The sequence below is a fragment of the Lissotriton helveticus genome, chromosome 1_2 (genome assembly GCF_964261635.1).
Source record: "Lissotriton helveticus chromosome 1_2, aLisHel1.1, whole genome shotgun sequence".
In the NCBI taxonomy this organism is placed as follows: Eukaryota; Metazoa; Chordata; class Amphibia; order Caudata; family Salamandridae; genus Lissotriton; species Lissotriton helveticus.
In genome coordinates this window covers 324,279,574-324,306,399 of record NC_136058.1, presented here as the reverse complement: position 1 = coordinate 324,306,399, position 26,826 = coordinate 324,279,574, and the positions used below count along the sequence as shown (strand labels likewise).

The window sequence follows — 26,826 nt, the reverse complement described above, 5'->3', positions numbered from 1 at the left end:
TATGTAAGACTGAAGACAGAGGTGAAATGAGAAATAGATTGACTGCTTCGCTGCCAAGTTTTATACGCCATTTCTTCAGTGCAATACAAGAAAGCACCAAACAGTATAACAAAGTTGTCAATTGGTTTCATAGTCCATTCCCTTTGTTTAGTGCTATGAAAGGAAGAGCCGAATTCCAAAATTGATCAATGATGTTTCAGAAATTTCCCAAAGGGAATAACAAGCCGAGTGTTAAAAACTGCATTTACTCACAGGTTTTGAGCAGGAAACACTGAAATGCTATTAAAGTTCAATATCCAAGGGAACACTGACTCTGTTAAAGATGATCCAAATGGAATTGATGAAAAGTCCCAATTACAAACAACAGAATCAAAATAGGGTGAGGGGACTCCCGGATTTGAACCAGGGACCTCTTGATCTGCAGTTAAATGCTCTACCACTGAGCTACATCCCCAGCTTGTCAGGAAAATCAGAATGACAAAATATCAGTACATCATGAAAGAGTGAGTGGATCATACTAAGTTGTTCCGGAAAGTACAACCTTGAAACTGTGGAACAGGAGAAATAGTCCTTAATATTATTGATTAAAGGAAAACTGGATCATTTAAAAACAGATTTATTTGTTTCATTGTTATTTTATTTGAATAGGCAGTGGTACATAGGACCAATGCCTCTACATACAATGATTATTTTGAAACATTCTTAAAGGGGAAGAGGTTTTTACGGGACACCTTATCATTTGAGGATTGGTTACCACAATCACTGAGATAGTGATGAAGTATGATTGTTTTGGGCCAAATTATGGTGGAAAAACATTTCTACGTACCACTACAATTCGGTATTTGGAAGGTACACCCAAAACCCCTTTCGAATACCTTCCATTTAATACATCAGAAAAAGCCATTTTGCGTTTGCAAATGGCCTGATTCTTCAGACCAGCCTTCTTGCAACTGCAATGATAGTTCGTACATCTTGCACGTAGGCAGAGCTTTTAAGGAGAAATTAAATAGTTCCTATGTTGCACAAAAATGAAGTGCTTCAAACAAACACATACTTTGCATGCACAGAGAAGAGGTGGAATATATGTAAGACTGGAGACACAGGTGAAATGAGAAATAGATTGACTGCTTCGCTGCCAAGTTTTATACGCCATTTCTTCAGTGCAATACAAGAAAGCACCAAACAGTATAACAAAGTTGTCAATTGCTTTCATAGTCCATTCCCTTTGTTTAGTGCTGTGAAAGGAAGAGCCAAATTACAAAATTGATCAATGATGTTTCAGAAATTTCCCAAAGGGAATAACAAGCAGAGTGTTAAAAACTGCACTTACTCACAGGTTTTGAGCAGGAAACACTGAAATGCTATTAAAGTGCAATATCCTAGGGAACACTGACTCTGTCAAAGATGATCCAAATGGAATTGATGAAAAGTCCCAATTACAAACAACAGAATCAAAATAGGGTGAGGGGACTCCCGGATTTGAACCAGGGACCTCTTGATCTGCAGTTAAATGCTCTACCACTGAGCTACATCCCCAGCTTGTCAGGAAAATCAGAATGACAAAATATCAGTACATCATGAAAGAGTGAGTGGATCATACTAAGTTGTTCCGGAAAGTACAACCTTGAAACTGTGGAACAGGAGAAATAGTCCTTAATATTATTTATTAAAGGAAAACTGGATCATTTAAAAACAGATATTTGTTTCATTGTTATTTTATTTGAATAGGCAGTGGTACATAGAACCAATGCCTCTACATACAATGATTGTTTTAAAACATTCTGAAAGGGGAAGAGGTTTTTGCGGGACACCTTATCATTTGAGGATTGGTTACCACAATCACTGAGATGGTGATGAAGTATGATTGTTTTGGGCCAAATTATGGTGGAAAAACATTTCTTTGTACCACTACAATTCGGTATTTGGAAGGTACACCCAAACACCCCTTTCGAATACCTTCCATTTAATACATCAGAAAAAGCCATTTTGCGTTTGCAAATGGCCTGATTCTTCAGACCAGCCTTCTTGCAACTGCAATGATAGTTCGTACATCTTGCACGTAGGCAGAGCTTTTAAGGAGAAATTAAATAGTTCCTACGTTGCACAAAAATGAAGTGCTTCAAACAAACACATACTTTGCATGCACAGAGAAGAGGTGGAATATATGTAAGACTGAAGACACAGGTGAAATGAGAAATAGATTGACTGCTTCGCTGCCAAGTTTTATACGCCATTTCTTCAGTGCAATACAAGAAAGCACCAAACAGTATAACAAAGTTGTCAATTGGTTTCATAGTCCATTCCCTTTGTTTAGTGCTGTGAAAGGAAGAGCCGAATTCCAAAATTGATCAATGATGTTTCAGAAATTTACCAAAGGGAATACCAAGCAGAGTGTTAAAAACTGCATTTACTCACAGGTTTTAAGCAGGAAACATTGAAATGCTATTAAAGTGCAATATCCAAGGGAACACTGACTCTGTCAAAGATGATTCAAATGGAATTGATGAAAAGTCCCAATTACAAACAACAGAATCAAATAGGGTGAGGGGACACCCGGATTTGAACCAGGGACCTCTTGATCTGCAGTCAAATGCTCTACCACTGAGCTATATCCCCATCTTTTCAGTAAAATCAGAATGACAAAATATCAGTACATCATGAAAGAGTGTGAGGATCATACTAAGTTGTGCCAGAAAGTACAACCTTGAAACTATGGAACAGGAGAAGTAGTCCTTAATATTATTTATTAAAAGAAAACTGGATCATTTAAAAACAGATATTTGTTTCATTGTGATTTTATTTGAATAGGCAGTGGTACATAGGACCAATGCCTCTACATACAATGATTGTTTTGAAACATTCTTAAAGGGGAAGAGGTTTTTACGGGACACCTTATTATTTGAGGATTGGTTACCACAATCACTGAGATGGTGATGAAGTATGATTGTTTTGGGCCAAATTATGGTGGAAAAACATTTCTACGTACCACTACAATTCGGTATTTGGAAGGTACACCCAAACAACCCTTTCGAATACCTTCCATTTAATACATCAGAAAAAGCCATTTTGCGTTTCCAAATGGCTAGATTCTTCAGACCAGCCTTCTTGCAACTGCAATGATAGTTCGTACATCTTGCAAGTAGGCAGAGCTTTTAAGGAGAAATTAAATGGTTCCTACGTTGCACAAAAATGAAGTGCTTCAAACAAACATATACTTTGCATGCACAGAGAAGAGGTGGAATATATGTAAGACTGAAGACAGAGGTGAAATGAGAAATAGGTTGACTGCTTCGCTGCCAAGTTTTATACGCCATTTCTTCAGTGCAATACAAGAAAGCACCAAACAGTATAACAAAGTTGTCAATTGGTTTCATAGTCCATTCCCTTTGTTTAGTGCTATGACAGGAAGAGCCGAATTCCAAAATTGATCAATGATGTTTCAGAAATTTCCCAAAGGGAATACCAAGCCGAGTGTTAAAAACTGCATTTACTCACAGGTTTTGAGCAGGAAACACTGAAATGCTATTAAACTGCAATATCCAAGGGAACACTGACTCTGTTAAAGATGATCCAAATGGAATTGATGAAAAGTCCCAATTACAAACAACAGAATCAAAATAGGGTGAGGGGACACCCGGATTTGAACCAGGGACCTCTTGATCTGCAGTCAAATGCTCTACCACTGAGCTATATCCCCAGCTTTTCAGTAAAATCAGAATGACAAAATATCAGTACATCATGAAAGAGTGTGAGGATCATACTAAGTTGTGCCAGAAAGTACAACCTTGAAACTGTGGAACAGGAGAAGTAGTCCTTAATATTATTTATTAAAGGAAAACTGGATCATTTAAAAAACAGATTTATTTGTTTCATTGTTATTTTATTTGAATAGGCAGTGGTACATAGGACCAATGCCTCTACATACAATGATTGTTTTGAAACATTCTTAAAGGGGAAGAGGTTTTTACGGGACACCTTATCATTTGAGGATTGGTTACCACAATCACGGAGATGGTGATGAAGTATGATTGTTTTGGGCCAAATTATGGTGGAAAAATATTTCTACGTACCACTACAATTCGGTATTTGGAAGGTACACCCAAACACCCCTTTCGAATACCTTCCATTTAATACATCAGAAAAAGCCATTTTGCGTTTGCAAATGGCCTGATTCTTCAGACCAGCCTTCTTGCAACTGCAATGATAGTTCGTACATCTTGCACGTAGGCAGAGCTTTTAAGGAGAAATTAAATAGTTCCTATGTTGCACAAAAATGAAGTGCTTCCAACAAACACATACTTTTCATGCACAGAGAAGAGGTGGAATATATGTAAGACTGGAGACACAGGTGAAATGAGAAATAGATTGACTGCTTCGCTGCCAAGTTTTATACGCCATTTCTTCAGTGCAATACAAGAAAGCACCAAACAGTATAACAAAGTTGTCAATTGCTTTCATAGTCCATTCCCTTTGTTTAGTGCTGTGAAAGGAAGAGCCAAATTACAAAATTGATCAATGATGTTTCAGAAATTTCCCAAAGGGAATAACAAGCAGAGTGTTAAAAACTGCATTTACTCACAGGTTTTGAGCAGGAAACACTGAAATGCAATTAAAGTGCAATATCCTAGGGAACACTGACTCTGTCAAAGATGATCCAAATGGAATTGATGAAAAGTACCAATTACAAACAACAGAATCAAAATAGGGTGAGGGGACACCCGGATTTGAACCAGGGACCTCTTGATCTGCAGTGAAATGCTCTACCACTGAGCTATATCCCCAGCTTTTCAGTAAAATCAGAATGACAAAATATCAGTACATCATGAAAGAGTGTGAGGATCATACCAAGTTGTGCCAGAAAGTACAACCTTGAAACTGTGGAACAGGAGAAGTAGTCCTTAATATTATTTATTAAAGGAAAACTGGATCATTTAAAAACAGATGTATTTGTTTCATTGTTATTTTATTTGAATAGGCAGTGGTACATAGGACCAATGCCTCTACATACAATGATTATTTTGAAACATTCTTAAAGGGGAAGAGGTTTTTACGGGACACCTTATCATTTGAGGATTGGTTACCACAATCACTGAGATGGTGATGAAGTATGATTGTTTTGGGCCAAATTATGGTGGAAAAACATTTCTACGTACCACTACAATTCGGTATTTGGAAGGTACACCCAAAACCCCTTTCAAATACCTTCCATTTAATACATCAGAAAAAGCCATTTTGCGTTTGCAAATGGCCTGATTCTTCAGACCAGCCTTCTTGCAACTGCAATGATAGTTCGTACATCTTGCACGTAGGCAGAGCTTTTAAGGAGAAATTAAATAGTTCCTACGTTGCACAAAAATGAAGTGCTTCAAACAAACACATACTTTGCATGCACAGAGAAGAGGTGGAATATATGTAAGACTGGAGACACAGGTGAAATGAGAAATAGATTGACTGCTTCGCTGCCAAGTTTTATACGCCATTTCGTCAGTGCAATACAAGAAAGCACCAAACAGTATAACAAAGTTGTCAATTGCTTTCATAGTCCATTCCCTTTGTTTAGTGCTGTGAAAGGAAGAGCCAAATTACAAAATTGATCAATGATGTTTCAGAAATTTCCCAAAGGGAATAACAAGCAGAGTGTTAAAAACTGCATTTACTCACAGGTTTTGAGCAGGAAACACTGAAATGCTATTAAAGTGCAATATCCAAGGGAACACTGACTCTGTCAAAGATGATCCAAATGGAATTGATGAAAAGTCCCAATTATAAACAACAGAATCAAAATAGGGTGAGGGGACACCCGGATTTGAACCAGGGACCTCTTGATCTGCAGTCAAAAGCTCTACCACTGAGCTATATCCCCAGCTTTTCAGTAAAATCAGAATGACAAAATATCAGTACATCATGAAAGAGTGTTAGGATCATACTAAGTTGTGCCAGAAAGTACAACCTTGAAACTGTGGAACAGGAGAAGTAGTCCTTAATATTATTTATTAAAGGAAAACTGGATCATTTAAAAAACAGATGTATTTGTTTCATTGTTATTTTATTTGAATAGGCAGTGGTACATAGGATCAATGCCTCTACATACAATGATTGTTTTGAAACATTCTTAAAGGGGAAGAGGTTTTTACGGGACACCTTATCATTTGAGGATTGGTTAACACAATCACTGAGATGGTGATGAAGTATGATTGTTTTGGTCCAAATTATGGTGGAAAAACATTTCTAGGTACCACTACAATTCGGTATTTGGAAGGCACACCCAAACACCCCTTTCGAATACCTTCCATTTAATACATCAGAAAAAGCCATTATGCGTTTGCAAATGGCCTGATTCTTCAGACCAGCCTTCTTGCAACTGCAATGATAGTTCGTACATCTTGCACGTAGGCAGAGCTTTTAAGGAGAAATTAAATAGTTCCTACGTTGCACAAAAATGAAGTGCTTCAAACAAACACATACTTTGCATGCACAGAGAAGAGGTGGAATATATGTAAGACTGAAGACAGAGGTGAAATGAGAAATAGATTGAATGCTTCGCTGCCAAGTTTTATACGCCATTTCTTCAGTGCAATACAAGAAAGCACCAAACAGTATAACAAAGTTGTCAATTGGTTTCATAGTCCATTCCCTTTGTTTAGTGCTATGAAAGGAAGAGCCAAATTCCAAAATTGATCAATGATGTTTCAGAAATTTCCCAAAGGGAATAACAAGCCGAGTGTTAAAAACTGCATTTACTCACAGGTTTTGAGCAGGAAACACTGAAATGCTATTAAAGTGCAATATCCAAGGGAACACTGACTCTGTTAAAGATGATCCAAATGGAATTGATGAAAAGTCCCAATTACAAACAACAGAATCAAAATAGGGTTAGGGGACACCCGGATTTGAACCAGGGACCTCTTGATCTGCAGTCCATTGCTTTTCCTCTGAGCTATATCCCCAGCTTTTTGGTAAAATCAGAATGACAAAATATGAGTACATCATGAAAGAGTGTGAGGATCATACTAAGTGGTGCCAGAAAGTACAACCTTGAAACTGTGGAACAGGAGAAGTAGTCCTTAATATTATTTATTAAAGGAAAACAGGATCATTTAAAAAACAGATATATTTGTTTCATTGTTATTTTATTTGAATAGGCAGTGGTACATAGAACCAATGCCTCTACATACAATGATTATTTTGAAACATTCTTAAAGAAGAAGAGGTTTTTACGGGACACCTTATCATTTGAGGATTGGTTACCACAATCACAGAGATGGTGATGAAGTATGATTGTTTTGGGCCAAATTATGGTGGAAAAACATTTCTACGTACCACTACAATTCGGTATTTGGAAGGTACACCCAAACACCCCTTTCGAATACCTTCCATTTAATACATCAGAAAAAGCCATTTTGCGTTTGCAAATGGCCTGATTCTTCAGACCAGCCTTCTTGCAACTGCAATGATAGTTCGTACATCTTGCACGTAGGCAGAGCTTTTAAGGAGAAATTAAATAGTTCCTATGTTGCACAAAAATGAAGTGCTTCAAACAAACACATACTTTGCATGCACAGAGAAGAGGTGGAATATATGTAAGACTGGAGACACAGGTGAAATGAGAAATAGATTGACTGCTTCGCTGCCAAGTTTTATACGCCATTTCTTCAGTGCAATACAAGGAAGCACCAAACAGTATAACAAAGTTGTCAATTGCTTTCATAGTCCATTCCCTTTGTTTAGTGCTGTGAAAGGAAGAGCCAAATTACAAAATTGATCAATGATGTTTCAGAAATTTCCCAAAGGGAATAACAAGCAGAGTGTTAAAAACTGCATTTACTCACAGGTTTTGAGCAGGAAACACTGAAATGCTATTAAAGTGCAATATCCTAGGGAACACTGACTCTGTCAAAGATGATCCAAATGGAATTGATGAAAAGTCCCAATTACAAACAACAGAATCAAAATAGGGTGAGGGGACACCCGGATTTGAACCAGGGACCTCTTGATCTGCAGTGAAATGCTCTACCACTGAGCTATATCCCCAGCTTTTCAGTAAAATCAGAATGACAAAATATCAGTACATCATGAAAGAGTGTGAGGATCATACCAAGTTGTGCCAGAAAGTACAACCTTGAAACTGTGGAACAGGAGAAGCAGTCCTTAATATTATTTATTAAAGGAAAACTGGATCATTTAAAAACAGATGTATTTGTTTCATTGTTATTTTATTTGAATAGGCAGTGGTACATAGGACCAATGCCTCTACATACAATGATTATTTTGAAACATTCTTAAAGGGGAAGAGGTTTTTACGGGACACCTTATCATTTGAGGATTGGTTACCACAATCACTGAGATGGTGATGAAGTATGATTGTTTTGGGCCAAATTATGGTGGAAAAACATTTCTACGTACCACTACAATTCGGTATTTGGAAGGTACACCCAAACACCCCTTTCGAATACCTTCCATTTAATACATCAGAAAAAGCCATTTTGCGTTTGCAAATGGCCTGATTCTTCAGACCAGCCTTCTTGCAACTGCAATGATAGTTCGTATATCTTGCTCGTAGGCAGAGCTTTTAAGGAGAAATTAAATAGTTCCTACGTTGCACAAAAATGAAGTGCTTCAAACAAACACATACTTTGCATGCACAGAGAAGAGGTGGAATATATGTAAGACTGAAGACACAGGTGAAATGAGAAATAGATTGACTGCTTCGCTGCCAAGTTTTATACGCCATTTCTTCAGTGCAATACAAGAAAGCACCAAACAGTATAACAAAGTTGTCAATTGGTTTCATAGTCCATTCCCTTTGTTTATGCTGTAAAAGGAAGAGCCGAATTCCAAAATTGATCAATGATGTTTCAGAAATTTCCCAAAGGGAATAACAAGCCGAGTGTTAAAAACTGCATTTACTCACAGGTTTTGAGATGCAAACACTGTAATGCCATTAAAGTGCAATATCCAAGGGAACACTGACTCTGTCAAAGATGATCCAAATGGAATTGATGGAAAGTCAAAATTACAAACAACAGAATCAAAATAGGGTGAGGGGACACCAGGATTTGAACCAGGGACCTGTTGATCTGCAGTCAAATGCTCTACCACTGAGCTATATCCCCAGCTTTTCAGTAAAATCAGAATGAAAAAATATCAGTACATCATGAAAGAGTGAGAGGATCATACTAAGTTGTTCCGGAAAGTACAACCTTGAAACTGTGGAACAGGAGAAGTAGTCCTTAATATTATTTATTAAAGGAAAACTGGATCATTTAAAAAACAGATATTTGTTTCATTGTTATTTTATTTGAATAGGCAGTGGTACATAGGACCAATGCCTCTACATACAATGATTGTTTTGAAACATTCTTAAAGGGGAAGAGGTTTTTACGGGACACCTTATCATTTGAGGATTGGTTACCACAATCACTGAGATGGTGATGAAGTATGATTGTTTTGGGCCAAATTATGGTGGAAAAACATTTCTACGTACCACTACAATTCGGTATTTGGAAGGTACACCCAAACACCCCTTTCGAATACCTTCCATTTAATACATCAGATAAAGCCATTTTGCGTTTGCAAATGGCCTGATTCTTCAGACCAGCCTTCTTGCAACTGCAATGATAGTTCGTACATCTTGCACGTAGGCAGAGCTTTTAAGGAGAAATTAAATAGTTCCTACGTTGCACAAAAATGAAGTGCTTCAAACAAACACATACTTTGCATGCACAGAGAAGAGGTGGAATATATGTAAGACTGAAGACACAGGTGAAATGAGAAATAGATTGACTGCTTCGCTGTCAAGTTTTATACGCCATTTCTTCAGTGCAATACAAGAAAGCACCAAACAGTATAACAAAGTTGTCAATTGGTTTAATAGTCTATTCCCTTTGTTTAGTGCTGTGAAAGGAAGAGCCGAATTCCAAAATTGATCAATGATGTTTCAGAAATTTCCCAAAGGGAATAACAAGCCGACTGTTAAAAACTGCATTCACTCACAGGTTTTGAGCAGGAAACACTGAAATGCTATTAAAGTGCAATATCCAAGGGAACACTGACTCTGTCAATGATGATCCAAATAGAATTGATGAAAAGTCCCAATTACAAACAACAGAATCAAAATAGGGTGAGAGGACACCCGGATTTGAACCAGGGACCTCTTGATCTGCAGTCAAATGCTCTACCACTGAGCTATATCCCCAGATTTTCAGTAAAATCAGAATGACAAAATATCAGTACATCATGAAAGAGTGTGAGTATCATACTAAGTTGTGCCAGAAAGTACAACCTTGAAACTGTGGAACAGGAGAATTAGTCCTTAATATTATTTATTAAAGGAAAACTGGATCATTTAAAAAACAGATTTATTTGTTTCATTGTTATTTTATTTGAATAGGCAGTGGTACATAGGACCAATGCCTCTACATACAATGATTGTTTTGAAACATTCTTAAAGGGGAAGAGGTTTTTACGGGACACCTTATCATTTGAGGATTGGTTACCACAATCACAGAGATGATGATGAAGTATGTTTGTTTTGGGCCAAATTATGGTGGAAAAACATTTCTACGTACCACTACAATTCGGTATTTGGAAGGTACACGCAAACACCCCTTTCGAATACCTTCCATTTAATACATCAGAAAAAGCCATTTTGCGTTTGCAAATGGCCTGATTCTTCAGACCAGCCTTCTTGCAACTGCAATGATAGTTCGTACATCTTGCACGTAGGCAGAGCTTTTAAGGAGAAATTAAATAGTTCCTACGTTGCACAAAAATGAAGTGCTTCAAACAAACACATACTTTGCATGCACAGAGAAGAGGTGGAATATATGTAAGACAAAAGACACAGGTGAAATGAGAAATAGATTGACTGCTTCGCTGCCAAGTTTTATACGCCATTTCTTAAGTGCAATACAAGAAAGCACAAAACAGTATAACAAAGTTGTCAATTGATTTCATAGTCCATTCCCTTTGTTTAGTGCTGTGAAAGGAAGAGCCGAATTCCAAAATTGATCAATGATGTTTCAGAAATTTCCCAAAGGGAATAACAAGCCGACTGTTAAAAACTACATTCACTCACAGGTTTTGAGCAGGAAACAGTGAAATGCTATTAAAGTGCAATATCCAAGGGAACACTGACTCTGTCAAAGATGATCCAAATAGAATTGACGAAAAGTCCCAATTACAAACAACAGAATCAAAATAGGGTGAGAGGACACCCGGATTTGAACCAGGGACCTCTTGATCTGCAGTCAAAAGCTCTACCACTGAGCTATATCCCCAGCTTTTCAGTAAAATCAGAATGACAAAATATCAGTACATCATGAAAGAGTGTTAGGATCATACTAAGTTGTGCCAGTCAGTACAACCTTGAAACTGTGGAACAGGAGAAGTAGTCCTTAATATTATTTATTAAAGGAAAACTGGATCATTTAAAAAACAGATGTATTTGTTTCATTGTTATTTTATTTGAATAGGCAGTGGTACATAGGACCAATGCCTCTACATACAATGATTGTTTTGAAACATTCTTAAAGGGGAAGAGGTTTTTACGGGACACCTTATCATATGGCCAGGATGCCCGCCACCCCCTCCCAACATACATCCCCAAGGATGGGAAGTCGGACAATCGTTGAACTTTTGGAAGACGGGAGGGAGTCACCCTCCCGGCCGTATTTATTAAAATATGAAACAAAATGTAAAACATTAAATTAAAAGTTTCATCATTATGCATTATGTACAATTTGACATTTATCACATTTCGATGCAGTCATGTACTTTTGGCTAACATCCAGAAAATGCATACACTCTAATTCAAATTGTACATCCTAGCATTAAGGGCCAATGGCAAGGTCTTAACCGGTGTCAGATCCCTACTACCAAACTCCCGCCCTCACCGTGTGAGCTTGTAAAGAACAAAAACAATTGCTAATACTGAGGGTCAACAAATCGCTAGAACCAACTGCGCACTGGTGCACCTGAATGTATCACAGAGGCACCTGCTTTATGAATTGCAAACAATACTTTTTAATTCCTTTTTTCATAATTCTCATAAATTTTTACAAGAACACAATTTTGGTACATGGGAATACAAACACATATATATACAATATTTACAAAAAAGGCAGAGCAAAACAACACAATTATCACACAATATTTACAAATGAAACACTCTTGGCCAACTCAATCGCGCAGCACATCTTTCACACAACAACAATACTCATGTGGGAAATTAAATAAAAGGGGAAAATAAACAAAAAGGGTGGTGGGTGGGTCTCGAAGTCAAAATATGGCTTTCGATGATGTGAAACAAAGCCAAGTGCAACTAAGTGAAAAAATGTCTTTAGAGCAACGTAAACTCGGGGTCAAACTAAGATCCCCTATGCTTTGAATAAATGTCCTTAGAGTTGTTTTCACTCCAATGACCCGAGACCACGTGGGTCGACGCGTTTCGAATCTAATCTCCCCAAAACGGAAAAGGATGCATTAATGTCTATCAAGAATGACACCACAGTCGTGGTGAAGCAAGCGGACAAGGGAGGAGCGATTGTCATCTGGGACATCAACAAGTATAAGATTGAAGTACATCGGCAATTAAATGACAACCAGTGTTATAGACGGATAAACAAGGACCCTACGCTTGAACTAAAGAATAAACTCTTTGATATAATACAAAAGGGCTATGATCAAGGAATTGTAGGAAAAAAGGAAATGTTATTCCTTCAAAATAAAAATCCTCGGGTCCCAGTTTTTTACGTGCTGCCCAAAATGCACAAGGATGAAGTCAATCCACCAGGCCGCCCGATAGTTTCAGGCTGCGATTCCCTCATAGAGCCAGTGGCAAAATATATCGACTTCTTCCTAAAACCCTTTATTGAAACCATTCCTGCACATCTAAAGGATACAACTGCGTTCCTCAACAGGATCGAAACAATTCAGTTTGACTGTGATAACCAATTACTAGTCACCTTGGACGTGGTATCACTTTATACCCAAATCCCGCAAGACCAGGCCTTGGAGACACTATATGTGTTTCTCGAAACTAGGGAAAGACCAATGAGAGTCCCGACGGAATTCATCATTGAATTGGCAAGCTTCGCTCTTCAAAAAAACTATTTTGCATTTGATTCCGAGTTCTTTTATCAAATAAAGGGCGTAGCGATGGGGTGCCCCTTCGCTCCGGAATTAGCGGTCATGTTTATGGGACTATTCGAGGACAAATTCATCTATAATGATAATCCATTCAGCAACTGCATATCTAGTTATATGCGCTACATTGATGATGTGTTCCTCATTTGGACAGGTAAACGCGAAGAACTCAACAAATTTGTCGACTGGGTGAACATAAGAACTAATGACATCAAGTTCACGTGCACAGCCTCTAACGAGTCCATGACATTCTTGGATGTCAAAATAATACCTAAGGAAGGCAGTCTATGTACCACCCTGTTTAGAAAGCCGTCAGACAGGAATAAAGCGCTACACTTCACCAGCAACCATCCCCGCAGCTTAAGACAGAACCTACCCTTTGGGCAGTTTCTAAGGATACGTCGAAACTGTTCAAAGAAAGAGGAATATTTTGAGCACGCCAACCAACTGAAAGACCGCTTAATCCAGAGAGGCTACCCGAAAAAACTATTAAAAAATTCCATCAAAAGAGCGTGGTGGACCCCGCGGGAAACACTTCTCCAGAAAAAAACCAAACAAGATGTTAAAAGGATAGTCTGTGTTACCACCTTTTGTCCAGCAGTCAACCAACACAGGAAACTGATCATTTCTAATTGGCATCTACTGAAGGATCTCCATGAAGATTTCAAGACTCCGCCGCTATTTGCCTATAAAAAAGACAAAAGCGTGGCCAACCACATAGTGAGAGCGGCCCTCCCTAGTAGCAAAGCACCCACAGTGAGGAGCCTTCTTGGTCTACCACCAATTAAAGGACATCACAAGTGCGGGACATGTACTTGCTGTGACACAACAATGGAGGAATCTGTGTTTTCCTTTAACAACATCCATTGGAGGCATGATGTTTTTACTAATTGTAAAACACGCAATGTAGTCTATGCTATAGTTTGCCCTTGCCCTAAGGTTTACATTGGAAAAACTTCACAGGAGATAAGGCAACGGATAACACAGCATAAATCAAGGATCAACCGCAAGATTGAGAATGCACCACTAGTCAATCATTGGCAAACTCAAAATCATACGAATTCCGACATCAGATGGACTGTCCTGTCCAAAATTGAAAAAGATGCACGAGGAGGAGACGTGGAGGCTAAGCTAAGCCAGCGCGAAGCGCTGCTAATTATGAAATACAACAGTGCCTTCAGTGGACTCAATGAGATCTCTGAGATCTATAAACCTAGTGGGTAGACGCCATGTAACTATAGGGCGAAGCCACCACGAGCTCGAGGACCAGTCGTGAAGGAACTACGGAGGAATGGCTGTTCTAAACTACATCTCCCAGAATTCCTTTGAGGGAGTGGCCTCAACTGAGACATCCAGGAAGCAACTTCCCAGTCACACGCAAACCCCGAGTGAGACGAGGCGCAAGAACTTGTAAGCTACCCGCCAAGGTAGGTGCTGGCCTCCGTCTGTGCCCCTAGAAACCCCTTCCATTAGATGCATCCGTCCAGTTTTTGAACGCGCTACTCTGTTTTTTTCAGCGGGCACATGCCGGCCATCTCGCTTGAAACGGACAGAGAAGAACCGCAATTTAATTTTAGCGGGTAAGAGTGGTTGCTCGAGAGAGTGTTTGTATGCGTTTGAAGTATGAATCCGTACTCACTGAGACCTTCCGCTATTTTGATTCTATCTTTCTTCAGCTCCAGCAAAATAATACCGGCAGGGAATACTGCCCCAGTGGCTTCCAAGCGTGAGAAACTTCAGGTACTTGCGTCTTTTTGGTGTAAAATAGGGAGAGGCTCGTATTTTAGGTCCCAATTCTTAAAATCATGTTTTATTTCATTTTGTTTACAGTTCTGGTCCTGAGGAGAATCTCGACATTCACGAGATTCGAAACGCGTCGACCCACGTGGTCTCGGGTCATTGGAGTGAAAACAACTCTAAGGACATTTATTCAAAGCATAGGGGATCTTAGTTTGACCCCGAGTTTACGTTGCTCTAAAGACATTTTTTCACTTAGTTGCACTTGGCTTTGTTTCACATCATCGAAAGCCATATTTTGACTTCGAGACCCACCCACCACCCTTTTTGTTTATTTTCCCCTTTTATTTAATTTCCCACATGAGTATTGTTGTTGTGTGAAAGATGTGCTGCGCGATTGAGTTGGCCAAGAGTGTTTCATTTGTAAATATTGTGTGATAATTGTGTTGTTTTGCTCTGCCTTTTTTGTAAATATTGTATATATATGTGTTTGTATTCCCATGTACCAAAATTGTGTTCTTGTAAAAATTTATGAGAATTATGAAAAAAGGAATTAAAAAGTATTGTTTGCAATTCATAAAGCAGGTGCCTCTGTGATACATTCAGGTGCACCAGTGCGCAGTTGGTTCTAGCGATTTGTTGACCCTCAGTATTAGCAATTGTTTTTGTTCTTTACAAATTTAGATTGACTCAGCTTTGCTGAGTTTTGAGTCAAGACCCTCGTTTGTTCTTTGACTCACCGTGTGAGCGGCGCATGCGCAGAGGGCTCTACCCTCATTGCCAACTGTAACTTCCCCTGTCGTGGTGGGGGCCCCCTTTCTACTCGACGCCATCTTAACGGTCGTCCGAGTTCCCGTATGAGGTCTCTGTAGGAAGGACAGCATGGACTCTCCCCCCCACCCCATACTCTCTATCCGCCGTCGCGGATATCCGGCCCCGGGAAATTAGTCAGGAGGGGCATTTAAGCGCCTCCCCCCCTGGGAGGGGCCCATGGCCATCTCCCCCTAGGCGCCCCATCCTTAGTGGGTGCCGCCTCCCCGTGGAAGGGGCCAATGGCCGTCTTCCCCCGGGCGCTCCCATCCATTGTGTGTGGCGCCCCACTCTAGGGACCTTTAAATTCCTGCTCACCGATCATGACCTTACCGCCCGACAAATAAATACAACAGTTGTTTACCTACTAAAAAGAAAAAAAAACATTCCACATCATCTTACTGCTATTACTGATCATTCCTGCAAGAAGAAATTTCTCCAATGCAAACCATATTTACATTCTCAACATTCCTTTATTCACTCTACCAAGGGAAAGGAAAGGCCTATATTTTCATCACTCAGAAAACTTTATTTTCTCCAAACATTTGCTATCAGGGGCTGGTGGGTGGGTCAAAATTGCTGCTTTTTCCGTTGAGGGCTCACGAGCAACGAGTGGGTGCAGCCTTCCGATCTGAGGAACAAGAGGACGATCTTCTGGGTTCCCGCTCCTTTATCCTTCTGCGGGAGGGCGTGTACCCGTCCCTGATACGCCTACTGGGCGTGGTCTTCCTTCGAGGTGTCTAGGACAACCCCTCTCGGGCGGGGGAAGGCGCGCTCCGGCTACGCCGCTTTGGGCATAGCAGCCGGGCCACGCCCACCCCGCCCAAAATGGCTTCCCGGGAGGTTCGGGCACCCATCCATACGTTCGGGGGGACCGAGCGGTCGCCCCTTTCCATATGGCCGGGATGCCCGCCACCCCCTCCCAACACACATCCCCAAGGATGGGAAGTCGGACAATCGTTGAACTTTTGGAAGACGGGAGGGAGTCACCCTCCCGGCCGTATTTATTAAAATATGAAACAAAATTTAAAACATTAAATTAAAAGTTTCATCATTATGCATTATGTACAATTTGACATTTATTACATTTCGATGCAGTCATGTACTTTTGGCTAACATCCTGAAAATGCATACACTCTAATTCAAATTGTACATCCTAGCATTAAGGGCCAACGGCAAGGTCTTAACCGCTGTCAGATCCCTACTACCAAACTCCCGCCCTCACCGTGTGAGCGGCGCATGCGCAGAGGGCTCTACCCTCATTGCCAACTGTAACTTCCCTTGTCGTGGTGGGGGCCCCCTTTCTACTCGACGCCATCTTAAGGGTCGTCCGAGTTCCCGTATGAGGTCTCTGTAGGAAGCACAGCGTGGACTCTCCCCCCCACCCCATACTCTCTATCCGCCGTCGCGGATATCCGGCCCCCGGGAAATTAGTCAGGAGGGGCATTTAACCGCCTCCCCCCTGGGAGGGGCCCATGGCCATCTCCCCCTAGGCGCCCCATCCTTAGTGGGTGCCGCCTCCCCGTGGAAGGGGCCAATGGCCGTCTTCCCCCGGGCGCTCCCATCCATTGTGGGTGGCGCCCCACTCTAGGGACCTTTAAATTCCTGCTCACCGATCATGACCTTACCGCCACAGACCGGATAGTTGACCGACTATCCGGTCCCCCCAACTCCTCCTATAGGTCATACTTCCTCAAACCTCTCAGCCATGCAACCAAATCTCCTATTAGTAAATCATTCCCCTCCCTGGACAGGTGAACCCCATCGTACAGATACATATGGTCACCCCGGATACACCCATGAGGAATGACATGCAACTGTGCAGAACGGAACAGTCTATTAATCCTATTATTGACCCGTTTAACTGAATGGTTCAGAGCTGACACCGAAAGGCCCCCCTACCACCTCCTTCTAGGAATCATGTGGGACCAGGCAATCGTGCACCCCGGGACTCTTTTAGCCAACCAGCTAACAGCCGACAAGATTCGTTCAAGTAACACTCGTCTACCCAATGTCACCAAATCGTTGCCACCCAGGTGTACTATGACTATAGATGGCGGTGACCTATGCCGCCCTAAAAGTCCCTCGAAAAATGACTCAAATTTGTCAAAAACGAGCCCACCTTTCCCATGGAAAGCCACTCTGAACCCGTATTCCCCAGGTGCGTGAATCGCGTCACCTTCCTTGAATACGTCACCGGCGCGCCTCACGTATGAGTGGCCCACGACCCATACCATCCTCTCCCCAGTCGGTGATCTCTGACCGCTGGTCTCTTGATGTAGGGTCGACCTCCAATTCTGCCCTGCATGGCAGGCCCGCGAAACTGCAAAGTAAACAAAAGACATGTCAATTGATCACTTACAACATGTGCAATCGCACATACCTCTTAAAGCAATTCGAGGACCAACGGCGCAATTGTTTCACTTCCTCGGCACTCTGACCCCTGGCTGTAGCCTCAGTAGCAGCCCCTATCCTAAAGGAGTGGGTCCCAAAATTGCACGGGTCCATGCCCGCGTCAGCGATTGCCAGTGCCAGCACCCTCTGAAACTGAAATCTCGTCAGTGGGGTGCCATCCTTGTGTCGGAGCAAGCTCCCCCCCCAAGCGGCCGCTCTCAGCGCCAAATAGTCTTCCACACACTTCAACGGGCAGACGGGGGACCCTCGCTTGCGCTGTACGACCACACTATCTCCCATAGCCCCCTGGTCGGTCTTGGACCTGGCTATCATGATTACCATCGAATCACCCCTTATCTGGATGTGATCCCTGCACAAACCTCCCTCCATATCTCTCTTGTTCCTTGCGACAAGCTCGCTCACCCTCATGGCCCCATGGAATGCCAATGTGAACGCTGCCCGGAACAGAACTGCTTCGTAATGGGAGGAACACGTCTCGTCCAGCTTTGCTAAAAGCAGAGACAGTCTGTCTAAGCCAATCGGGTGCCTCGTATCTCTCTTGCAACCCTCAAGGCACTGCCAGCCGCGAAGGGCTTTCTTCACCAAAAAAGAACCTGTAGGGTCTTTTATGCCGTGTACCTGGGCCATGAATGAAATGGCCGCCCTATGCCTACCGGCCGTTGCCACTGATCGGCCCTCCCTGTGTAGTGCAACCAGGTACCCCAGGAAGGATTCCTCCTGCCCCCAATGCAGACTCCCCACAGGACCCAAATATGTGCAATAAGAACGAAACGCTCCTTCGTATGCTTTCCTTGTCCTGGGGGCTAGACTCGCTGCCCGAGGTCTTGTAATCCGAGGCACCGATTAGCCACATTGCTTCTGGGAATGGTGCTGCCTCTAAGTCTGCTGTGGGCAGATAACCCCTGAATGCCTGCATACGTGAACGAGAGAGAGCATCAGCCGCATGATTCAGTACACCTGGCACATGTTTCGCCCTGAACAGTACATTCAATCTCATGCACAGCAGCACAATCTCTTTCAACAATCTCAACATCATTTTGCAGCGTGCTGCCTGTCGGTTAATGCACTCTACGACAGTCATATTGTCAGACCAAAACACCACTGAGCGGCCCCTGAAGTCCTCGGCCCATGTCGTCAGAGCAACCCAGATGGGGAATAACTCCAGGAACCCAATGTTACCTGTGAGGCCGTCAGAGTGCCACCAAGTTGGCCATGTTTGTGCCGACCATCGATCACCCAAGATGGCGCCAAAACCCACGCTCCCTGCCGAGTCGGTCCATAGACCCAATTCCTCCGAAGACTCTGGCGGGGAACTCCAGACGACTCTACCGTTGAAGTCTGCCAGAAATGCCAACCAAATACGCATATCCTGGCGAACCTCTCCAGACAGTCTCGTACGGTGGTGAGCCTCTTTGAGACCACCCATAGCCTGCGCGATAGAGCGCGAAAACGGGCGGGCCATAGGAATCACCCTTAAGGCAAAATTAAGCTGACCCACTGTTCGTTGTAACTGGTGCAGGGTCACTTTCTCCCCACCCAGGCATTGCCTCAAGGAAGCCCGGAACTTGGTCACTTTGTCTACTGGTAATCGGAAACACCCCTCCACAGAATCGAGCTCAATACCCAGAAACTCCAGTGAAGTAGATGGTCCAACCGTCTTACCTGGTGCCAATGGGACACCGAATTCATTCATGAGGATGCAGAAATCATACAGCGCCTGTGCGCAATTCATATCATCGGCTGCCCCCAAAAACAGAAAATCATCCAGATAATGCATAACATGTCTATGCCCTGTGGCCTCTGTAAATGCCCATTCCAAAAAACAGCTAAACATCTCAAAATATGCACATGAAATGGAACAACCCATGGGCATGCATTTGTCCATGTAATAATTTCCCTGAAATGCAAAACCTAGCAGGCGCTGATCCTGCGGGTGCACCGGAAGCAACCGGAATGCTGATTCGATATCACATTTCGCCATCAGCGCCCCAGGGCCTAGGTGGCTCAACATGGCCACGGCATCGTCGAACGATGCGTATCGTACCGAACAAACTTCTGGGTCTATGGCATCATTCACCGAGGAACCCCTGGGAGCAGAAAGGTTATGTATGAGTCTAAACTCCCCCGGATCTATCTTCGGGACAACCCCTAACGGGGAACATATGAAATCGGCCAACGGCGGGCAGGAAAAGGGGCCAGCCACTCGTCCGAAACTGACTTCTTTTGCTATTTTCTTTTCTGCCACGCTTGGGTTGTGCTGTACCGATAACTGGTTTCTACAAAAGGAATTCCCCCGAACTTCCCCCACCAGGATGTGGAAGCCATGTAAGAATCCCTTCCTCAACACCCCAGCGGACACATGATCAGGGTATTTGTTTAACCACGGAATCATAACCATTAGATCAACTGATGTAGGCAATCGGTTACAAAGGTCCACCTCACTCCTGATTAGGTCCTCCTTTTCCACCCGTCCCGCCATTCTTTGATCTACATGCACTTTCCGGGTGTGAGGAATTCCCACAGCCGGCACACACATGCTTAAACTTGCATGTCCCCTGTGGTCTGTTACAATTGCCTTGATTGAAGCCCCAACAGACCCCTCCTTGTCCGCCCTTCCCGCCAACTCTAGGCTGATAGCCCCCACCTGTGCCTGCTCGAAAGGGCACCCCGGGCTTTTGGCGGACAACTCCGGACCCGCTCCCGCCTGGCGAGGACGTACCTGTCGCCCCTGGCAGGAGTTGCTTGTGCCATGACACCGAGTCCAAACAATCCCAAGACAGAGAAGCATCATATTCCTTTGCTTTACGGAACTTCATGTCATAGCCTTTCCATTCTTCCCCCTCATACATTGAATAAAAATCCATAATGCGATTCTGATAGCAAACCAACTCAGTCATAACATCAGGTTTACGTTCCCCCATAACTGCGGTAAATATAGAGAAGGCCTTAACCCAGTTCGTCACTGTCTCTTCCACCCTGAACTCGGCCATCTTGGCGCGCCATACACTAGGGTGCCACAAATCTTTCTGCGTTTTAGCATACTCCATCTCACGATGGTCCGTTAACAATGAAAACATGTTGACATACTTGTCTCCCCATATTAACTCTTTCGTGGCCAAGGGAACGTGCTGTGCAACCTTTTCCCGCCTAGAGGGTATTGAGCCCTCCCCCACCATTGGCAATGCGAGCTTACCCGGATCGGCTATTGTTGTCGCAATCTTCTCTTGACCAGCTGCTGGTACTCCTGGCGCCACCTGTGGGGGAACAAGAGGAACACTCGCTTTCGCGACATCTCTCGATTGCCGCAACTGCTTCATTAACACTCTGGCCTCTTCGGCCGGATCTCCCGGGGTCGCTGTGCCCCCCACCTTTGTTTTAAGCCATGCGGTCAACTGAGCGGCCAATTCTGGGGGCATTTCATCATCCTCGGTCGAGGTGATCACCACTGGGATAGGCTGGCCTAAAACTGGTTCCTGAACCGGGTTACCAGCCGGTACTAGGGGGACGATGGGCGGCACCACTGGTGCCGGGACCCCCCCCCCCGAGACTGCCCTTTCTTTGACCCGCTTCCCTCTTAACCCGGGAACCACTCCCGGCAAGGCCGGGCCTATTACCTTTTTCGGCTGACCTGGGTCGTTCGTTGTAGCCAATTGCTTCTTTACCTCCGCCAAACCTCTACCGAGCGATTGGACTTGACCGAGCTTTCGGTCCATACACGCCATCCGGTTCGACAACAGGCGTAACATCTTCTCCATCTCGGAACCCTTTCCTGCTTGCTTGCTAGGCATGGTTTCGAGTCCTCCGCCTTTGGTCGTTCCACGAGGTCCTGAAATCTGTGTCGAAACTGAAAGATAGAAACAGGATTACCACGTTCAAAATTGCTGCTTGTTCCGTCGAGGGCTCACGAGCAACGAGTGGGTGCAGCCTTCCGATCCGAGGAACAAGAGGACGATCTTCTCGGTTCCCGCTGCTTTATCCTTCTGCGGGAGGGCGTGTACCCGTCCCTGATACGCCTACTGGGCGTTGTCTTCCTTCGAGGTGTCTAGGACAACCCCTCTCGGGCGGGGGAAGGCGCGCTCCGGCTACGCCGCTTTGGGCATACCAGCCGGGCCACGCCCACCCCGCCCAAAATGGCTTCCCGGGAGGTTCGGGCCCCCATCCATACGTTCGGGGGGACCGAGCGGTCGCCCCTTTCCATTTGAGGATTGGTTACCACAATCACGGAGATGATGATGAAGTATGATTGTTTTGGGCCAAATTAAGGTGGAAAAACATTTCTACGTACCACTACAATTCGGTATTTGGAAGGTACACCCAAACACCCCTTTCGAATACCTTCCATTTAATACATCAGAAAAAGCCATTTTGCGTTTGCAAATGGCCTGATTCTTTAGACCAGCCTTCTTGCAACTGCAATGATAGTTCGTACATCTTGCACGTAGGCAGAGCTTTTAAGGAGAAATTAAATAGTTCCTACGTTGCACAAAAATGAAGTGCTTCAAACAAACACATACTTTGCATGCACAGAGAAGAGGTGGAATATATGTAAGACTGAAGACACAGGTGAAATGAGAAATAGATTGACTGCTTCGCTGCCAAGTTTTATACGCTATTTCTTCAGCGCAATACAAAAAGCACCAAACAGTATGACGAAGTTGTCAATTGGTTTCATAGTCCATTCCCTTTGTTTAGTGCTGTGAAAGGAAGAGCCGAATTCCAAAATTGATCAATGATGTTTCAGAAATTTCCCAAAGGGAATACCAAGCCGAGTGTTAAAAAGTGCATTTACTCACAGGCTTTGAGCAAGAAACACGGAAATGCTAGTAAAGTGCAATATCCAAGGGAACACTGACTCTGTCAAAGATGATCCAAATGGAATTGATGAAAAGTCCCAATTACAAACAACAGAATCAAAATAGGGTGAGGGGACGCCCGGATTTGAACCAGGGACCTCTTGATCTGCAGTCAAATGCTCTACCACTTAGCTATATCCCCAGCTTTTCAGTAAAATTAGAATGACAAAATATCAGTACATCATGAAAGAGTGTGAGGCTCATACTAAGTTGTGCCAGAAAGTACAACCTTGAAACTGTGGAACAGGAGAAGTAGTCCTTAATATTATTTATTAAAGGAAAACTGGATCATTTAAAAAACAGATTTATTTGTTTCATTGTTATTTTATTTGAATAGGCAGTGGTACATAGGACCAATGCCTCTACATACAATGATTGTTTTGAAACATTCTTAAAGGGGAAGAGGTTTTTACGGGACACCTTATCATTTGAGGATTGGTTACCACAATCACAGAGATGATGATGAAGTATGATTGTTTTGGGCCAAATTATGGTGGAAAAACATTTCTACGTACCACTACAATTCGGTATTTGGAAGGTACTCCCAAACACCCCTTTCGAATACCTTCCATTTAATACATCAGAAAAAGCCATTTTGCGTTTGCAAATGGCCTGATTCTTCAGACCAGCCTTCTTGCAACTGCAATGATAGTTCGTACATCTTGCACGTAGGCAGAGCTTTTAAGGAGAAATTAAATAGTTCCTACGTTGCACGAAAATGAAGTGCTCAAACAAACACATACTTTGCATGCACAGAGAAGAGGTGGAATATATGGAAGACTGAAGACACAGGTGAAATGAGAAATAGATTGACTGCTTCTTTTATACGCCATTTCTTCAGTGCAATACAAGAAAGCACCAAACAGTATAACAAAGTTGTCAATTGGTTTAATAGTCCATTCCCTTTGTTTAGTGCTGTGAAAGGAAGAGCCGAATTCCAAAATTGATCAATGATGTTTCAGAAATTTCCCAAAGGGAATACCAAGCCGAGTGTTAAAAACTGCATTTACTCACAGGCTTTGAGCAGGAAACACTGAAATGCTATTAAAGTGCAATATCCAAGGGAACACTGACTCTGTCAAAGATGATCCAAATGGAATTGATGAAAAGTCCAAATTACAAACAACAGAATCAAAATAGGGTGAGGGGACATCCGGATTTGAACCAGGGACCAATTCATCTGCAGTCAAATGCTCTACCACTGAGCTATATCCCCTGCCTTTCAGTAAAATCAGAATGACAAAATATCGGTACATCATGAAAGAGTGTGAGGATCATACTAAGTTGTGCCAGAAAGTACAACCTTGAAACTGTGGAACAGGGGAAGTAGTCCTTAATTTTATTTATTAAAGGAAAACTGGATCATTTAAAAAACAGATTTATTTGTTTCATTGTTAGTTTATTTGAATAGGCAGTGGTACATAGGACCAATGCCTCTACATACAATGATTGTTTTGAAACATTCTTAAAGGGGAAGAGGTTTTTACGGGACACCTTATCATTTGAGGATTGGTTACCACAATCACAGAGATGATGATGAAGTATGATTGTTTTGGGCCAAATTATGGTGGAAAAACATTTCTACGTACCACTACAATTCGGTATTTGGAAGGTACTCCCAAACACCCCTTTCGAATACCTTCCATTTAATACATCAGAAAAAGCCATTTTGCGTTTGCAAATGGCCTGATTCTTCAGACCAGCCTTCTTGCAACTGCAATGATAGTTCGTACATCTTGCACGTAGGCAGAGCTTTTAAGGAGAAATTAAATAGTTCCTACGTTGCACAAAAATGAAGTGCTTCAAACAAACACATACTTTGCATGCACAGAGAAGAGGTGGAATATATGTAAGACTGAAGACACAGGTGAAATGAGAAATAGATTGACTGCTTCGCTGCCAAGTTTTATATGCCATTTCTTCAGTGCAATACAAGAAAGCACCAAACAGTATAACAAAGTTGTCAATTGGTTTAATAGTCCATTCCCTTTGTTTAGTGCTGTGAAAGGAAGAGCCGAATTCCAAAATTGATCAATGATGTTTCAGAAATTTCCCAAAGGGAATACCAAGCCGAGTGTTAAAAACTGCATTTACTCACAGGTTTTGAGAAGCAAACACTGTAATGCCATTAAAGTGCAATATCCAAGGGAACACTGACTCTGTCAAAGATGATCCAAATGAAATTGATGGAAAGTCCCAATTACAAACAACAGAATCAAAATAGGGTGAGGGGACACCAGGATTTGAACCAGGGACCTCTTGATCTGCAGTCAAATGCTCTACCACTGAGCTATAACCCCAGCTTTAAAGTACAACTAGAATGACAAAATATCAGTACATCATGAAAGAGTGAGAGGATCATACTAAGTTGTTCCGGAAAGTACAACCTTGAAACTGTGGAACAAGAGAAGTAGTCCTTAATATTATTTATTAAAGGAAAACTGGATCATTTAAAAAACAGATATTTGTTTCATTGTTATTTTATTTGAATAGGCAGTGGTACATAGGACCAATGCCTCTACATACAATGATTGTTTTGAAACATTCTTAAAGGGGAAGAGGTTTTTACGGGACACCTTATCATTTGAGGATTGGTTACCACAATCACTGAGATGGTGATGAAGTATGATTGTTTTTGGCCAAATTATGGTGGAAAAACATTTCTACGTACCACTACAATTCTGTATTTGGAAGGCACACCCAAACACCCCTTTCGAATACCTTCCATTTAATACATCAGAAAAAGCCATTTTGCGTTTGCAAATGGCCTGATTCTTCAGACCAGCCTTCTTGCAACTGCAATGATAGTTCGTACATCTTGCACGTAGGCAGAGCTTTTAAGGAGAAATTAAATAGTTCCTACCTTGCACAAAAATGAAGTGCTTCAAACAAACACACACTTTGCATGCACAGAGAAGAGGTGGAATATATTTAAGACTGAAGACACAGGTGCAATGAGAAATAGATTGACTGCTTCTTTTATACGCCATTTCTTCAGTGCAATACAAGAAAGCACCAAACAATATAACAAAGTTGTCAATTGGTTTAATAGTCCATTCCCTTTGTTTAGTGCTGTGAAAGGAAGAGCCGAATTCCAAAATTGATCAATGATGTTTCAGAAATTTCCCAAAGGGAATACCAAGCCGAGTGTTAAAAACTGCATTTACTCACAGGCTTTGAGCAGGAAACACTGAAATGCTATTAAAGTGCAATATCCAAGGGAACACTGACTCTGTCAAAGATGATCCAAATGGAATTGATGAAAAGTCCAAATTACAAACAACAGAATCAAAATAGGGTGAGGGGACACCCGGATTTGAACCAGGGACCACTTCATCTGCAGTCAAATGCTCTACCACTGAGCTATATCCCCAGCCTTTCAGTAAAATCAGAATGACAAAATATCGGTACATCATGAAAGAGTGTGAGGATCATACTAAGTTGTGCCAGAAAGTACAACCTTGAAACTGTGGAACAGGAGAAGTAGTCCTTAATATTATTTATTAAAGGAAAACTGGATCATTTAAAAAACAGATTTATTTGTTTCATTGTTAGTTTATTTGAATAGGCAGTGGTACTTAGGACCAATGCCTCTACATACAATGATTGTTTTGAAACATTCTTAAAGGGGAAGAAGTTTTTATGGGACACCTTATCATTTGAGGATTGGTTACCACAATCACTGAGATGGTGATGAAGTATGATTGTTTTGGGCCAAATTATGGTGGAAAAACATTTCTACGTACCACTACAATTTGGTATTTGGAAGGTACACCCAAACACCCCTTTCGAATACCTTCCATATAATACATCAGAAAAAGCCATTTTGCGTTTGCAAATGGCCTGATTCTTCAGACCAGCCTTC

General features: G+C 42.2%; 5 non-coding genes across 5 annotated transcripts; all 5 read right to left on the bottom strand.

The window, feature by feature from the left end:
* Positions 1 to 2,544: 2,544 nt before the first annotated feature.
* TRNAC-GCA (transfer RNA cysteine (anticodon GCA)) lies at positions 2,545 to 2,616 on the bottom strand. The gene has a single exon. It is a non-coding gene; the product is annotated as a tRNA-Cys (tRNA).
* Positions 2,617 to 3,625: 1,009 nt separating this feature from the next.
* TRNAC-GCA (transfer RNA cysteine (anticodon GCA)) lies at positions 3,626 to 3,697 on the bottom strand. The gene has a single exon. It is a non-coding gene; the product is annotated as a tRNA-Cys (tRNA).
* Positions 3,698 to 5,791: 2,094 nt separating this feature from the next.
* TRNAC-GCA (transfer RNA cysteine (anticodon GCA)) lies at positions 5,792 to 5,863 on the bottom strand. The gene has a single exon. It is a non-coding gene; the product is annotated as a tRNA-Cys (tRNA).
* Positions 5,864 to 10,123: 4,260 nt separating this feature from the next.
* Positions 10,124 to 10,195, bottom strand: TRNAC-GCA (transfer RNA cysteine (anticodon GCA)). The gene has a single exon. It is a non-coding gene; the product is annotated as a tRNA-Cys (tRNA).
* Positions 10,196 to 11,207: 1,012 nt separating this feature from the next.
* TRNAC-GCA (transfer RNA cysteine (anticodon GCA)) lies at positions 11,208 to 11,279 on the bottom strand. The gene has a single exon. It is a non-coding gene; the product is annotated as a tRNA-Cys (tRNA).
* Positions 11,280 to 26,826: the final 15,547 nt, after the last annotated feature.